Source organism: Scardinius erythrophthalmus, assembly GCF_964197995.2.
Source record: "Scardinius erythrophthalmus genome assembly, chromosome: 10".
Taxonomy (NCBI): Eukaryota; Metazoa; Chordata; class Actinopteri; order Cypriniformes; family Leuciscidae; genus Scardinius; species Scardinius erythrophthalmus.
In genome coordinates this window covers 8,924,792-8,943,973 of record NC_138230.1, presented here as the reverse complement: position 1 = coordinate 8,943,973, position 19,182 = coordinate 8,924,792, and positions in this window count along the sequence as shown.

Below are 19,182 nucleotides of genomic sequence, written 5' to 3'. Positions count from 1 at the left end.
CGAATTGTGCAGAAAATGCAATAGGCGGCTCTTTGTGCCTTGTGTAATGTGCCAAGTTCAAAAATTCATGCAAAAATAATTCTACAGTAAAAACTGCTTAAAATTTGGATTTCGTTAGAGTAGTAGCTCTACTATAATGGGATTTTTTCCCCCCTTTTTTTTCTCGTTACTTTTTTCTGCACCTGATTGATAGACTCGTTTCATTTTTGGGGTCAAATTTCCAAGTCCAGGGAAGACCAAAGGCAGTATATAAACGGGACACAGCGACCCCATAGGTTTCAACGGAGAAAAGTGAAGCAAATTAGAAGCTCTCACTTCCTGATGGCTGAGCGAACTGCGCAGACTCAAACTGAGCTTGATGATGTAGATGTGACGTGGGCAGCCCGTCTGACAGTTGTAAGTCTTCTAGTAGCTGTGCCAAGAAAAATCTGAATCATTCCCTTTCGAATCTTGCAGAGACGGAGAGCGTGAGTAGGAGCTGTCCATGAGCTAGGAGCAGGAGCAACTTTATGACTCTCTATGGGCTTCTCCCTTGACTTTATCGGACAAATGGAGTCTTTAAACGCCTCAGGTGTAAAGTTATTTGCTGTCAAAGTGACGCCAAAATGAATGGGAGTCAATGGAATGCTAACAGCAGGTCATGGCTTGTTAGCCCATGGCGGCTCCCGGGGGGTACCATAGACAGTATATAAACTGCACATAGCGACCCCATTGGATTCAACGGAGACAAGTGAAGTCAATTAGAAGCACTCACTTCCCGGGGGTCGAACATACTGCGCAGACTCAAGTTGAGCTTGAGCAACCCGTCTGTCTTCTAGTAGCTGTGCCAAGAGAAATCTGAATCATTCCCTTCCGAAACTTGCAGAGCCGGAGAGCGTGAGTAGGAGCTGTCCATGAGCTAGGAGCAGGCGAAACTTTTGTTAAGTATTCTGATTAATTACTTTGTCATTTTGCCTCCACATCCCCCCGATTGCCTACGAACTTCTCCTCCTGTCCATACGGTAATTTCTCTACTGTGCGACAGAGAGTCGCGTGGTTATGACGCAATCGTTAGCCTATTTTTACAAAAACTGCTTCTATGGGGCCATAACGTAAGATACAAGGTAATGGAGCCTTTTATACATTTTCGTGTTTCTTTAGAAATAAATAATGGACAAATGGAGTCTTTAAACACCTCAGATGTAAAGTTATTCACTGTCAAAGTGATGCCAAAATGAATGGGAATCAATGGAATGCTAACAGCAGATGGGGGTCCGCTAATCAATGGCGGCGCCCGGGGAAGCTTCATTATTTTATGAAACCCTGCCCCCTGGGTGGTACGGAATTCGAGCGCTGGATTGACCCCCTGGGGAAGACAACAACACCGGCGAGTACCATACCAGTACTGTAGTTAGGGGGCCCCCTAGTGACGGCGGGGCCCTAAGCAGCCGCTTAGTTCGCTTATAGGGAGAGATGGCTCTGTTCACACCGCCACCGACTTGAGCTGCAAAGAAGCTTTGGCCGCCCTGTCAAGGACGATTGACAAAAAGTACGGGGAAGCTTAATTGTTGACCCTTTGGCCACTCTGAATTCTGTGTCACACGATGAAATGTAAACAGAAAAAACAAAACAAACAAGCAATACATTGACACTAGGAACCTTTTATAATGACAGCATTTTTATAACTGTTTTGGTCACATTTATTTAAATACCTTTTAATACCTTCACAGCGGTCTGTTATCAAGTAATAACACATTCTACATTAGAATTCAACCAAGCCATGTAAAGTCTATTATTATTCAAAATTAATTAAATAAAGTTTTTATTAAACAGTTTATCTAGAGACATAAAATGTACCCCTAATTCTAGAATGACTCACACGTGACTGAAATCAAGGCTTCATGAAGTCAGAACAATTACTATGAACTTTAAACAACACACTACTAAATAAACTGAAATTATCTACATCTCAACACAACTTTACACAACCAGCAGAAAGAGAGCAGTTGGAATAAAGACCAGTTATTTTTTATTTTTGTGTTATTGTTGATGTCTATAGATGTTTTGTCATTATGAATAGATTTTTTGGCGCGTCTTCGATCCTCTACAGTTGGCGGCCGATGACGTCACCGCTCGTTCGCGCCTCTTCATTGAGTTTCAGTCGAGTCAGAGCGGAGTCGAGTCTTCTGAGGTGAGGAGAAGTTCACGGTATTTCTCATATTTACACAACCATCAAACACACTTTATACAGTTTGATTAAGTGACAGGCTCATTTCTGTATTGTATTACAAGTCATTACAAGTGTATTGTACTTGTGCGTCTTTTCTGGCGTCTTACTGAAACATTTACGCGAGGTGGGGGGGGGGGGGGAAGGGGGGGTATTAATTATAATCCATTTGATTTACAATTAACATGACAATGTGTACAACATTAAAGTTGCCTAAATTTACGTTTATTTTTACGTTTCTGTCAGTCTGAGGTTTCGTTGCCATAACGCGTTGCTATGGGCCTTGCTTCGGACTTGACTGAAGAGTCAGTCTCTTCGAGGGTCGAAAACTCCGGATTAGTGTGTGTGTGAGTTTGTGTGTGTGTGTTATGCGTTCAGGTTATGCGTTTTAAAATGAAAATGCACTGGTGTAAACCTAACGTTATAGGTATTCCACAGTCTGCTCGATGCTCAAGCCATATGGTTCTCTTAGTGCTTAGGCCTACATGGCTCGACGGCAATTTTTTAAAACTTTTTTTTCTATAATAAAAGGTAGTTTGTCGACATATCACATATTTTAAAATATTACATAATTAATTGAAGCCTGTTTGTCATGTATTTACACCGACCAATCAAGTAGTATTTCAAGTCACTTGTCACAAGCATAGACTGTAAAAAATATGGACAAAGCGTCTGTGACGTCACCCATAGACTTTATGAAGAACGGTTTTGAAGCCGTTTATGGGGGGTATGGGTGGCGCCATCTTGGAAAATCTTGGGAAATCCTAACCCCGCCCACCTTCTGACGCAGCGCGCGTCACTCAGCTCGCTCTGCATCTCTGTGTATATTTTAGGCAACGAAATATGTTATAAAACACCATACTAACTCTTTTCGTTTTCATTTAAAAAATCTTAAACATTATAGCCACACAAATGTGGTTCAGGCAACGCGTATTGATTATATTCACTGCACATAACGTTTGCCTATTTATAAAGAAAAAATATATAAAACACAAACCTGCCTCTTTTCGTTTTAAATGTAATATAAAAATATTAAACATTTTAATATGGTCCAGGCAATATGTGCATTTGTACTAAACAACAGATGTTGCAGTAAACAACATTACAGATCATATTCGTTGTATTAAAATTTAAAATGACAAAACTCAACCCAGTCTCTTTTTGTTAAATTTCAGTTTTATCAATATTAGCTATTATAAAAGTATAAGTAAAAGGTACAAGAAGCTATACAAATAAAGCAAACAATTCAGTCAAACATACAAAGTCAGCGCTCGATCTAGTCTAACCATACAACGGTAAAGTTAAATAGCTTAAAAAGTTATGAAACTTCCCCTCAGCCAAAACGATTGGCCAGGGAACAAATTATAGATTTACAAGACCAAAAATCACCCGTTAGATATACACAAGACGAATTATATCTCATGTTTAACCACTACAGAGACGCCAGAGTCAGCGGCAAACCTCAGAACGACTAGCCGAGGAAAGGCTGTTCCAGGCGGGGTACATGAGCGCCGAGCGCCCGGTCATCGCTGGATCTCACAACTGGATACAATTTTCATAAATCTTTATAAATAAACCACAGATTTGAGCTTTAAACAACTACATCCAAAAACTCTTAAAACTACAGATTTTATGATACAGAAACAGTAGTATTAGGCTATATGTCAACTGTATTAAAAAATGGCGCTTCTTATGTTGTCATTCTCCGTGGCGCTGCCTTGTCAGCTGTCAATCAAGCTGTCAATCAAAGTTAACCACGCCCTTATTGTCATACATTTTATATCTAAATACGATCTAAACTAACGAGTTAGAAAAAAATTCACAGCCCTCATGGTTGTCATGCACTCGGAACCTATCGAAAAATACAATAAAAGTCCATGGGATCAACCTGTAAAAACATGAATTTGTGCTGTGAAAACGGACATTTTAACATGGGGGATATGGACATTTGCTCCCTTTTGGGACCTCGCCCTAGCGGATTTTCGATGTATTGCAGTTTTTCGCACTTCCGGGTAGGCTTCATTTTTTCAGATCAGAATGTTGCCGCTTGGTCACAAGTCTTTACTGTCACTTTTCTTTTAATCAATTTGGCACATCCTTGCTGAATATAATTATGAATTTCTTTAAAAAAAGAAAGAAAGAAAGAAAATTACTGACCCCAACCCCAAACGGTATATATTGGTACAAAATATTTCTATTTTAAGATGCTGATCTTTAACTAAGAATCCTGAAAAAAATATTAAATGTTATGAGTATATTATAATAATTTGAATAATAATCAAATATAATTATTTATATTTGAAAGAATTCTTTATATTATTTTCTTTATTTCTAGATAATTGTATTTTAATGAAGAAGCAGAATAATGTTAGGATTAGCAATAAAAATAATTAATGAATTGGCGTAAGTTACTGTACGATGAATAGATAGACAGACATAAATGCTTAGACGTGTCATTTATTATAAAAACAAACTCAGTAATTTAAATTTTTGATTTTGGCAGATCAGCTCCTCCCACGTTGGAATACATCATCAGTGAAGCTCCTCCCACTGCAAGAACAAAGAAAGGTTGGTGTTTATTCTTCATTCATTCATGAAGCTGAAGAACATTCATGTTAGAAACATTCAAGCACTTCATCAGATTTAGATAAACAGTTAAAGTCCCTGTAAAGGCAATTCTAAAAAAAAATTCTAAACACATTATAAATGTTAGAAATGTATTGCTAAAACATTACAAAGACTGAACTGTGAAATACTTAATTGTGGAGTTAGACCGTTAAATAGTTTTTCACCATTGCTGTGTTCTGGATTTTTTGGGCGGGGCTAAAACAGGGGCTAGATGACGCACTGAAGCCCCTGAGCTCCTGGACACGCCCCTAATTGATGACGCACTGGGGCCACTGATGCTGCACATTGTAATATCTGTACGTTAAGTCTATTTATTATTAAATAATTTGTCAGTATACAGTTATTTGGGGGGAAATTTGAATAATTGCATTGCAAGCTGATTTAAGGTGTGCACCTAAATTTTCTGCTTGCGCTCCTAAAATGTTCATTCAGGGGCTACAGCGTTCTTAGTAAAAAAAGTTAGTCTGGAGCCCTGAAATGGTACAGAATGTTCTGGGTTTTATTTTCAAAAAATGGTCAGTAAAGGGAGGTTTGAGACATTTTTATATTGATTGTCAACATCAGATCAAGCTAGGGCTGTAGTCAAGACCACCTTTGTCGAGTTCAAGACCAGGACTAGTCGAGTCCAAGTCAAGACCAAGTCCAAAAAGGTTCGAGTCCAAGACAAGACCGAGTCCAGGACAGGAAAAAAAGTCTGCTAAAAAATATAGCCTATAGAAATTAAATCATTATGTAATAATGAAATAATGAATGATTTTAATTGTATTTAAAGTAATTGACTAATTCAAAGAACAACAAGAAAAAAATTATATAGGCCTAAAGGAGCACACACATTCGTTTCGACTGTCTGATCAGACTCACATTCTGTTCCTGTCAATCATACACGCAATCTCAACCAATTAAACTGCATGAGGGAGGGCCGAGCCAACTCATACACACACACACACACACACTAGAGATGCGGATAAACCGCGGATCGGCGGATGACGTGACGAAAAATAATATTTTAATTAAATTTGGGCGGGTGGCGGTTGAACCAATCAAATGAAAAAAGTTTGCCACTAAGCAAACCTGCAAGCTATGAGCCCAGCTGTCAGTACTATTGGAGGAGGCCTAAACGTCTCGTAGATGAGACTGCCTGGGGTATTTTGTTTCGATATTAGCTAGCTATATTTTAAAACAGCCAGTCATTGTAGCCTACCACTCGTGGAATAGGCATTTAAAAGAGAGGCAGATTATGGAGTGATATGACTCAGAAATTACATCAGGAAATGTTCAGATGTCATTCAGCGAGATGTTCAGATGAACGCAAGAGCTAAACTTCTACAAGCTCAATAACATCCACATCAAAAAAAAAAAAAAGTCGGAAAACTTTGCCCATTAATTAGAAGTGCAAGGCAAGCAGGCAAGTTTTCGGGTTGTTACGGACAATTAAAAATGTGAATATTCACGTTGCACTAGCGGTGGACTTTCAGCGAGTTTATTTAAACATTTTTTTTAAAGAGCCGCTTGTGAGTCAAAAGAGCCGGCTCTTTTCAGTGAGCTGAGTCGAACGAGCCGGCTCACGAAAAAGAGCCGACATGCCCATTGCTAGTTATTAGGTGGCCAGTGTTTCACTTTCCCTTCAATAATATTTTGTTTTAATATCGCGGCGACGTATGTGTGCTTACTGGGAACATAATAGAGACACCTGGACTCGGTCGAGACCAAAAGCCATATTTGGCAAGACCAGTGGCCAAGACAGAGACAAGTCTGAGTCTGAATGCCAGCAAGTCCTAGACAAGTCTGAGACCATAGAAAAACGGTCTCGAGTCCTGACTCGAGTCCAAGACCGGACTCGAGTACTACAGCCCTAGATCAAGCAATTTGCTCTGGAGAGCAGAAGAGCGGCGTAGGGGTAATCGTCGCCGTACTTGGGTCCACCAGACCGTCCGGAGGTATAACCCGGTTTGGCGAGTTTCACCACTTAGTCCAGGAGCTGCACCTGGATGACGGCCCCTTTCATCGCTACTTCCACCTGTCCCGCGATCAGTTTGATGACCTCTTGTCCCGCATCGGAACGAGGAACACCCTCCAGGACACTGGTCACTTCACCATGTGACAGCAGCAAGCAGGCTCCTGATTGGTTAACGCGGCTTGAACAGACGCCAAAGTTCAGATTTTTCAACTAGGCGTCAGACGCGAATTCTCTACAATAAATATGTGAAAAAAAAATCACTTGCGCCAGACGCTCAATTGGCCTCTTTCGCGCAAAATGGACGAAACCGCGTCCATCGCGCCACACTAAACACATCTATCGCGCCGCAGGACCTCCAGACGCACATTAATGTGTCTTTACATTCACTTAACATGGAAATCACTCGCTCCAGACGCTCAATTCGCGTTCGGTGTGAACGCAGCACAAGAATGCTCTGTTTTTGAAAGGAGGAAAATCATGTCAGAAGTAACAGGGTTGAGTAAAACATGTAGGACACAGTTAAAGCTAAAAAAAAAAAAAAGTGTTAATTTAAAACTAGTTAAAGCCACGGCCACTTTACACTTTGAGCATGTGAAGTTTCTACAGACACTGCAATGGTCGTGATATGACGTCACACTCTGCGCAGAGCTGGGAAGAGTATCCAAAAACTGTACTCAAGTAAAATTACAAGTACTTATAGAAATATTTACTCAAAGTAAAAATAAAAGTAAAAATCTTAATAGTTAGTTGAGTAAGAGTAAAAAGTATACTATGAAAAACCTCTCAGGTAGCTAGTTACTAGTTAGCCTACTTCGGATCATATATAGGCCTATGTATGTTCCTATACATACAACTACTGTATGTTCCAGTAGTTGTGTTCACTATTGAACATCTGAACACAAACATCGATCAAATGCACATCGACGGATCTTCTTCCGTCTGTTCTCCAAAACATGCAATTAAATGTATATTTCTGCAAGCATGTTTAAACTGGTTAACTGTGTCTAAGGCCCTGTGTTCACCAAAGCGTTGTTTTATGTGGCTGGCGTAAATCGCCATGAGCGTAACGAGGTGCTGAGTGGTTTTTTTTACATGCTGAAGCGCTGAGGGTTTTTTACAGGTCGCCGAGAGTTGAAGAATGTTCAACATTGGGTAAAACGCAGTGCTCATCACTGTCACTTTTTACCCAGCCTTCCAATGTGTACAGTGGAGGAGGGGCAGGACTAATACGACACCGACCAATCGCCACATTCTACTTGTAGCATCAACAGATGACGACAACAAGCATAATAACAGAGCAAAATAATTTCAAACTAGAGCCAGAGCAAATACTTTATAATCTATTGACATTTTTATATTGAAACAACACAGAAACAAAATATGTGTGAAACGAGATACTAGTAACAGTTTCGTGGATATTCCGTATCATAACAAGCAAAGCACCTCAACTGGAAAAAAAAAAATGCTGCGCTGCCAAAACGCTTTCAAGCGCCCATAGCTAGGCATTTTCAGCAGAGCGCCTCGCGTTTTCAGCTGGCTAAAAGCGGTTTGGTGGACACACGGCCTAAGGCAGGCAAAGGCGTTTTCAAGACGATTTCGCACGCCACTGCGCAATACACACACATTACAGTGGGATGGCGGGTGTTCATTTCATAAACTGTGAACAATGGCTAATTTAATGTATAAATTTTATAAATTGTGAACAATGGTAGCTTATTTAATGTATAAATTAAGGGTATATATCCAAAAAAAACGGGTAATGTCATATTTTGTAGTAGTGCTATGTTGGCGTAATAATCTGTTTGGTTGTAAAATGTATTACCTGAATGAAATGAAATTGAATGTATCGTCCTGTGGAATCATTCATTCACAGACTGACTAAGCTTACGAAGATGTTCAACAAATAAAGATCTTCATCGCTGGCAAAAATATGATGCATTTGCAGATTTGCTTTCACTTGACTGTAGGTCCACGGCCACTTCATCCAACGCTCTTGATGTCCTTAAACCTTCCTGTTACGACTCTGAGTGTGAAACCGCTTCAGACAATTCAGTGTGTGAAGGAAACTGAACAAATCATTCAAACTGATTCACGAACTGATTTAGACAGATCTGCCAACTTGTTTGATGAAGTCTTTGAACAGAGAATCGACTGAAAAGAGTGATTCATTTGTGAATTAAGAAAAGATGCAAACATGCCCAGAAAAAAGATACAGCGCGCTTGGAATAAACTACGCATACAATATGTATTGCATTAAAATAAAGTAACGAGAGGAACGTCGCCCAACGTAACGAAGTAAAAGTACAGTTTTTTCATTAGAAATGTACTCGAGTTAAAGTACCCACATTGAAATCTACTCTACTACTTACTTTTTTCAGAAAAATACTCAAGTAAATTTAATGAAGTAAATGTACTTTGTTATTACCCACCACTGACTCTGCGGCAGCTTTTTTTACAAACATACATTTAACATATCCTAACAAATAATAATAATTCAAATATAAAAAATAAACAATCCACACCACTTGAATAGTAAACGTGTGTGTTATTTCTCACAGGGTAATTCACTTGAGCTTGTGTTTCTGGTGTCCCACATTCACATGCGCATGAATGGAAGTCAGTACAAGGAAAAGTCTAGTGTGAACGGCCATTAATAATTAAAATGTTTTTAGTAAAATTAATATAAATCTCAAAGTTGGTGTCAAAATATGGCAGTATTGTATATTTTAATGTTAATATCATGTTAGATAATTGTGTCATTGATCTAATATATTTAATAGGTCTTGCTAAAGAAACATGGGATTCGTGCCTATAATGTTTTAAAAATAATAATTGGAATATAAATTTACCTCATTCATGGAAAGTTTCAAGGACAAGTTCCTTTCTATTTATAAAAAGGCATCAAATTATCATCATATTTTATAACTGTTGTCTACTTTCCAGGGCTCTACAGTGCGAGTGTTTCACTCGCATTTGCGCCTAAAAATAGTTATGTGCGAACTTGAAAAATAATTTACGAGCACAGTGCGCGAGTGACGGGCTGTTCTTAATACACTGAACAACAGCGCGATGAAGCGAAGCATACCATTGATTTCACATGGAAAGCAAGGAAGAGGACGGGGTCGCGAATGCACGATGTGAACATAACATGATGACGCGCTTAACTTTATTCAAATGAGAGTGACGATTCGCAACCAATAAGCCAATCACTGAAATAGTGTGGGAATGTGCGGGAATTGCTGGATTTTAAGTGAGAGTCAAGTGAATCCTCCCAACATGGGTCATGTTATAGCCAGATATGATGACGCTACTGCAGCACACTTCACGACAGATGAGCGATCTATGAGCGATCTATTCATCAAGCCAACGAGCAAACTGTCGCAAATGAAAGTGAAAGTAAGTCGTAGACGCTCAACACATAATAATCATATTCATTAATAGTAAATAAACTAAATTATATTAGGCTACCAGTGCTGCTGTCGCTCTCTCCTATCGCTGATTTTGAAATGAGCTTATGATCAATAAAATGCAGCTCATATCTATTGCTTATGGTGACGTGAACTCTGCATAAGTCTACATTAAATTTGCATATAGCGCGGGAATAGAAGATTCGATGTATATCAGTTTTGCGAAAACACACTTTTGTGACGAACGTTAGGTGTAAATGGAATTGTTTTGATCAGTAAAAACGCATGAAGTGACCAGGTGTAACAGGCCCCTACACCATAAAAAAAGTCAAGTAAACACTTAGGGCCCTATTTTAACGATCTGAAATGCAAGTAACTTTGTGGGCGGATCTTGGGCACTGTTGCTATTACACCGGCGGAATAAATGACTCTTGCGCCGGACGCAAATCTAAAATGGGTTGGTCTGAAGTAGCTTCATTATTCATAGGTGTGGTTTGTGCATAACGTGAAATAAACCAATCAGAGCGACATCTCACATTCCCTTTAAGAGCAGGCGCGCTTGTTCCATTGCAGATTGCTATTATAACGGCGGTCACAACCGAGGAGACCGACGTTCTCGTCAGGGCCGTAAAACACAGAGAGATGACATTGTATGGGGATGGAGAAACACATCCAAATTAGCTTCGGTTAAAGGGTTAGTTCACCCAAAAATGAAAATTCTGTCAGTAATTACTCACCCTCATGTTGTTCCAACCCCGTAAGACCTTCGTTCATCTTCGGAACACAAATTAAGGTATTTTTGATTAAATCTGAGAGTTGTCTCACTCCTCCATAGGCTTCTAAGGGACTGAAACTTGCTGGCCCTGAAAATGTATTAACCCTCTGGGGTCTGAGCTGTTTTCTGGGCCCTGGAGGTGTTCTGACATGCTCTGACATTTGTGCTTATTTCTGTTACTTGTGACATTTTCATGGCTAAAGTCTTATTACACTGTATTCAGCACAAACTCTGCTACAATAATATATCAGCAGCATGTATGTAAAAGTTTGTAGTTTTGAGATAATGACATTTATGCATGGTTTGTGAAAATACAAAAAAAAAATTCTCACTGAAATAAGGCCATGAAACCCATACTGATTATTTCTTCACAAGACTTTTGAAAATTGTATGACGTAGCCTAGAATATTTGCTCCAAAACTATGTGAAAATCACCCTGACTGCTCATTCAGAGAAGACAATATATTTATTTAAAATTTGTACGACGTGTTTTGTGTGAAAAAGCTATATGCGGAAGGTCATTAATATGTAAGCTTTTCTCACCTGAGAAAGACAAAGACACTCCCCTAACGGCCCTATTAGGAGCTATCAGGCCCTATCATTCTTAACCTTTCACAAAGAATGAGGAGATTTAAAAAATAATGGCTTTTATATTGTTTGGATTTATTTACAACACAACATAATCCAAAGATACACAACAAATGACAAAAAAACACTTATTGAAAACAATGATCCAAAGACAGAGACCTTTGTGCCATTCCTAAAAACATTGTACATACCTTTCATTTCCAAGGTGTTTGATTTTCACTTTACCATGTTCATGTACAGAGACTCATGTGAATGTTGAAGTCAGCAAGACTCAGTGTCATCTGGTCCCTGAAAGAAAAAAAAAATGAACATACTGATATCAAGAGAAAGGCCTGCACGATTTTGGGAATAAATTTTAGATTTTTCTGGTTAAAATTGCTTTTTAAAATTCACAGAACACACACACACACACACAAATGTTTCCAACAATATATAATATAATGAAAACTACTCATGTCATTATAAATGTGAAAAAAGTAAAACTCAGTGAGTGGATATAACAGCCTGTAATCTTCCAAAAGATTTCAGTAACAACTAAGCTAGAGAAAAATATATTGATTATCATAATGTTACTTCAAATGTTTCCATTCGTTATGATTATATGAAATGAGATAATAATAAAAACATGTTTTTATTAAGCCGTTTGGTGCGTTTTGCTTTTCAAACGCGATCGTGTTTCAAAATATGAAACATTCAAATGCGATCGCGCTCAAATATGAAACATTATGGTTACCATATACATATCTACGTTTGAGCAGATATCCACAAACACAGTAACAGTAAACACGGGTCTACATATTATAATATTCACCATATATCTAGCAACAATTCAACTGCAATGTGAAATTTATGCAACAATAACAAACTAATATGTAAGAATATCTTACCTTACATCTTTCTTGTCTTCAAATCGCGTTCTTCTTCTTCTGATGTAAATCCAATGTAAGCTCAGGTGCCCCTTTCAAACTCGATGAAAAGCAGAGACTTATGAAGTTTTTTCGTGCTTTGTGTTTGAGGTAACGGGCGTTCGCGTTCCATGTGGAGATTTGCATGTCAATCTCTTTTGCGCGTGTGGGCGTGGTCAAATTAAAAATAATTAGGAAGCGTTTGAGAAGCTGGACATCTTGTTGGTTTTATACAAATTACTTAAACAGAGAATATTTGTTTTCAATTTGAATCCGATCATTTAAAAGTACACACTTAAATGTGTATAAAGGTATATGGCTCATAAATGTGTGACAAGTATTCGCCAGCGTTCTTTCTTTAAACATAAATAGCATATTAAGCCAATTAAGCAAAAACCTGTCAACAAAGTTCTGCAAAAAAAAAAAAAAAACTTTTGAAATGATGGCTACGCCCCTGCAAGAAGGCATGTGGAATAAAAAATAAAAGCAAGTAAAATAAAAAGCACATCTGTATGCAATACAGTTTCATTATTGTTCATTATTATCCAGAGCGGCTTACTATAAATAATTTGTGCGACCAAATCATGTTTTGCGCCAGTAACTGAAAAAGTTAGTAGCGCAAGTGCCACCATTGGAAAGGTTAGTGTAGTTCCCTGAATAAACTTCACTGAACTCATCAGTATATTTTGGTCATCATTTGGACAGGGTCTGCTACAGCAGGCTTGTATTAATAGTGGATAAAAGCAGGTGACAAGTAAATTATAACCGTAATTAAACTAAACTATTCCTGTTCTATCTCCACACAGCATATATTCTCTGGCTCTGTGGGCATTATTGTCCGACTCCGAGTCGAAATGAACACCGCTACTGAGAGTTTCTGTTCTGATATTATCAGATGAGATTGTCCTTGGTTCTGAGCGGGAGCTCGTGAGGCTCCGCCCCCTGGGCTGCAGCTGCAGTTCATTTGCATTTAAAGGGATACACACTAAAACAGCATGTTTTTCTGAGCTCCAAAAAATGACAATTTAAACATGCTGTAAAAAACTTCACATACTGTACATACTCTGGGGACATCAGAGACTTATTTTACATCTTGTGAAAGGAGTCATAATAGGTGCCCTTTAATGTAGCCTACTGCAAGTACTGCAAAGGAAAAAAGCAAGCGGGCATTTGTTTTTTTTTTTAGCACTTTATACTTTATTGAGGTGTTCATTTTTTTTTATATATTTTGAAGTAGGCTAAAAATAATAATTGCATAATTATTAAACAGGTAGTTCACCCAAAACAGAAAATTCTGTCATTTATTACTCTCCATCATGTCGCTCCAAACCCGTAAGACTTTCACTCATCTTTGGAACACAAATGAAGAACTTTTTGATGAAATGAGAGATTTCTTTCCCTCCATTGACAGCCTACACAACTACCACTTTGATGCTTCGAAAAAAGTTCATAAAAACTAATCCATATGAATTGAGCAGTTTAATCAACTTTTTTCACTGTGCTCCTATATTTCTTTGTGTGCTCTTAGATTTTTTCATTTAGGAGCACATGTACTCATTGGGAAAAAAGTTAGCGTAGAGCCCTGCTTTCTACTATTACATCAGGGCTCACTTTCATGTCCTTTCACTTTATATTTCTCTCTTTTAATTATTTTGATGTACTGAAATTATAATTTCATAATTTTTTTTCTTTCATGTCAGACCTGATGGAAGAGAGCAAGGAGAGAGAAGAACTGAGTGAAGTGGAGGAGGAACATCATGTCAAACGCTCAAAGACTAAACATATATTTTTAAAGAAAAGAGCCAGGAAATCTTTCACCTGCACTCAGTGTGGAAAGAGTTTAACAACCAAACAAAGTCTTGAGGTTCACATGAGGATCCACACCGGAGAGAAGCCGTTCACATGTGATCAGTGTGGAAACAGTTTCACAACCAAAAAAAGTCTTGAGGTTCACATGATGATCCACACCGGAGAGAAGCCGTTCACATGTGATCAGTGTGGAAACAGTTTCACAACCAAAAGAAATGTTGACCGTCACATGAGGATTCACACCGGAGAGAAGCCGTTCTCATGTGATCAGTGCAGCAAAACATTTCTCTGTTCATCAGACCTGAAGACACACTTGACAGTTCACACGAAGCAGAAGCCGCATTCATGTTCTGTGTGTGGAAAGAGTTTTTCACTGCGGCAAAATTTACATAGACATGAGAAAATTCACACTGGTGTAAGAGAGTACATGTGCTTTGAGTGTGAGAAGACTTTCATTTCAGCGAACAAGTTAAAAGTGCACCAGAGAATTCACACAGGAGAAAAACCTTACAAATGTCCACACTGTGACAAGAGATTCAGTCAGTCAGCAGATCTGAAAAAACATGAGAGGATCCACACTGGAGAAAAGCCTTACAAGTGTCCACACTGTGACCAGAGATTCAGTCGATCAGAACATCTGAAAAAACATGAGAGGATCCACACTGGAGAGAAGCCTTACAAGTGTCCACACTGTGACCAGCGATTCAGTCAGTCATCAAATCTGAAAACACATGAGAGGATCCACACTGGAGTAAAACCTTACAAGTGTCCACACTGTGACCAGAGATTCAGTCAGTCATCAAATCTGAAAACACATGAGAGGATCCACACTGGAGTAAAGCCTTACAAGTGTCCACACTGTGACCAGAGATTCAGTCGATCAGAACATCTGAAAAAACATGAGAGGATCCACAGCAATTCCCGGTTTGTTAATAATAGTCTCTACTTTATTTAACTTTAATTATACACCGAACATAAATTTCTAAATCAGCTATTGCAATAATCAAATGTGGACAATGAAAGATTTATGCAAATATTCAATTACAATCTACCCTAAAAAATTTGTTTTAAGGTAAGATTTAAAAATGCTAAGAGATTTGTGACAAGTGCTGAATATATAGACATTCAATAGGCCTAATATTCAATATTCAGTAAAATACTATACTTGCAGTGCATACAGAATACATTATGTTCACCTTATCAGTTGCAATTACTAGGCTTTTTATGTAATTGCAAAAATTGTTTACTGCATACAATATTATTATTTTCTGTAATGTTCTGGATGCTGTTTTCTCCATTTTTTGATGTAGTGTCTAATGGATGATCTGTAGTGCTTATTTTATTGACTCATGTGTGTGTGTGTATGATCTGAAAGCATTATATATGGCGCTTTTCCACTACACAGTACCAGCTCGGCTCGGCTCGACTCGACTCGGCTCTGTTTGGTTTTCCACTGTGTAAAAGTTGTACCTGTACCTGCTTCCAGGTACTTTTTTTCGTACCACCTCCGGCGAGGTTCTAAGCGGGCTGAGGCGAGCTGAGGCGATACTAAAATGTGACGTGAAAACACGACAGATTGCTGATTGGTCAGAGAGAATCGTCACTATTCACTGCGTCATCATTGCACCATCATTGCACGCGCCAGACGGAGTTATCCTGAATAAAAAAACAGCAAAAACAAAAATAAAAACATCCAAAAACAGCATACACTCGATTTCCTCCATTGTCCTGTGTGTGTGGATAGCGGGTGTGTCTCGCGCGTCTCACGTAAAAGATTAAGTCACGGCGGTTTCCTGCGGCGTCGCTATGACGACCAGGTACTATTGTGGAGGTACTATCTGCAATGGAAAACGGAGCGAAAAGCGAGCCGAGGCGAGTCGAGTCGAGTTGAGCTGGTACTGGTAATGGAAAAGCGCCATTAGTTGAAAATTTGGATTTGTGTTTACAGTTTTTCTGAATTGCTAAAACACTAACTCCCATTCTCTGAACACTAACCATTCTCTGAACCAGGAATCTGTTTCCACAATCTCTGATCAGTTTCTTCAGTTCTGCACAGTTACTTTCTCTGACATATTTTTCTATCGACTTATTTTTCAGGCCATCTCCTCCAGTGAACAGAACGATGCTGAACTGAGCAGCTCTTGGACTCAAGATGCTAGGCTGTTCAGTTTCTTGTCTGTCGTCGCTATAGGCTGTTTTGTTTCTTGTCTGTCGTCGCTATAGGCTGTTCTGTTTCTTGTCTGTCGTCACTGCTATATGCTAGGCTGTTCTGTTTCTTGTCTGTCGTCGCTATAGGCTGTTCTGTTTCTTGTCTGTCGTCACTGCTATATGCTAGGCTGTTCTGTTTCTTGTCTATAGTGTTTTGTTTCTTTTACTGTATGTTCTTTGAAAATAAAGTTAAGCTGCTGCAAGTAGATCCTGCATCCTTCCCTGCTTCAACCTGCTTTGTGACATGTTTTTGGTCATCACATTAAAAATAACAATAATATTTAGAGATGTGAAGAGCTGGAAAAAGTGTGAATGGCTTGAAAGTCCGTGAACGTAGGCTCACATTGGCCGAGTTCCGAAGATGAACGAAAGTCTTTTCCGGTTTGGAATGACATGAGAAATGTCAACAATTTTGCACGTTTAAGTCAACTAACCATTTAACCTTTTGCAGTTTAATACATACATACCCTTTTTAATCTCCGTGAGGGCTGTAACTCTGTCTGACGCACCCACCGCTAGCCTAGCTTAGCACAAAGACTGGAGGTAAGTGGCTCCAGCTAGCATACTGCTCCCAATAAGTGACAAAATAACGCCAACATTTTCCTATAATATTTGTCAGTTGAGGCTAATATTTCCAAAATTCAGTAATGCAATACAATTTAAATTAGGGCTCTTACTATCACGATAACAGATTTGACAAATAATTAATCTGATATTGGTGTACCATAAACATTTTGTACAAATGAATGAGAAAAGAATAATGACATACCTCACTGCCTTCTAGAGTTTCCTGCTAGAGGAAGTGACATCATGGCCGTAGCCAGCTATGAGGTCACCGAGGTCCGGACCTCGGTCATTTTTTTTATATTCAAAAATAAAATTTCAAGCTCTCTGAATGATTAATTAGCCGTTTAAATCGCGTCATGTGTGTTTGAAATTCATGTCACTGCGAGAAGGTAGAACAGTGAACGGGGCTTGAGAGCGTGTTGTGAGTGAGGGCGCCGGTGCAGCCTCCGTGTTGCCAGATCCACCTATTATACGTCTTTTTGGACTCGTTTTTCCCATTTATTGTGACACTTTAGGACGTTAATAAAGTGGGAAGTTGAATGTTAGGGCTAGTAGTGATATATTAATTTTCTTTTCCAAAACACAAACTTTGAACTTATTTCGGATTATTATTATTTTATTTTTTTAATGTTTTTCGTGGCATTAATAAAAAGCAGCTTAGACAAACTGTAATTGCTGACAGGAAGATACCACATTCGGTAAGACAAACGCAATGATCATAGTGATTATCTGTAAGAAATGTACAACACTATAAAAACAATAGCATAATACAGATATGTATCATTATTCTAACGTTATTTGTAACTTGTTACGAAATAAAAAGTCTCTCACCTAAAAAAACGTATACTTTCCTTTCCCGTCAGTCTCCTTGCGCGTCCTCTTCAATTACATGCGCAAATGCGGCAGAGTGCTTTATGTCACTTTATTATAAATAAAGCGCAAAAGAAACTACAAGCATGATGCAACAACAAAGAAAAGTGTGCACTTTGCTCATGCGATCAAAGGGTTTATTTCTTGCAAGTGAAGACATTAGGACAAAAGTATTGTAATTTTCCTATAGTGTAATGTAAAATATACTTTTGAAATATTCATTTTCATTTATTAGGCTATATGGATTTTATATAGGAATAATGATATAAATCATTATTATATTATTATACTAATTTGGCATACTAATACACCAGTGATAATGTAGACTGAAACTCTATATCATAACTAAAAAATATGTTTGAGCCCCCTTCAATGTCCAGGTACAAGTCAATGTTTTTTCTTTGTGCACAGTTCATGGGTTGAAGCCCGTTGAAGCTCTTAATTTTGAGCTCTGAAAGAGCACCAGATTGATGCATTTAACCTTAAAATGTACAAAATTTTCGAATACAACCCCGACAGGCTGATCGGGACCCCGACGCGACACGGAGCTTGAATCAGCCTGAAGGGGTTGTATTCGCTATAACAACGCCTCGCTCTACATTATCCCACTTATTACATGGCTACCCACCAAATAAATAAAAAAAATTGACACAAAATATTGATTTAAAAAGGAGTTTATTGATTTAAAAACGATTGTATTGCTTCCTCTAATGAAAATAGTCCGTTCCGTCTCTACGGTTAGAATCCTGCGTCCATAGCAACGCTCTGTTTTTCATGGCAACGGTGTGTTATACATTCTACATTAGAATTCAACCAAGCCATGTAATAAAATATATTACCATCCAATACCATCTTCTTCCGCTTATCCGGGGCCGGGTCGTGGGGGCAGCAGTCTAAGCAGAGATGTCCAGACTTCCCTCTCCCTAGACACTTCCTCCAGCTCTTCTGGGGGGACACCGAGGCGTAGTCTCTCCAGCGTGTCCTAGGTCTTCCCTGGGGTCTCCTCCCAGTGGGACGCGTCCGGAACACCTTCCCGGGAAGGCGTCCAGGAGGCAACAGATGCCCGAGTCACCTCAGCTGACCCCTCTTGATGTGGAGGAGCAGCGGCTCTACTCTGAGTGACCGAGCTTCTCACCCTATCTCTAAGGGATCGCCCAGCCACCCTACGGAGAAAGCTCATTTCGGCCGCCTGTATCCGGGATCTTGTCCTTTCGGTCATGACCCAAAGCTCATGACCATAGGTGAGAGTAGGAACATAGATT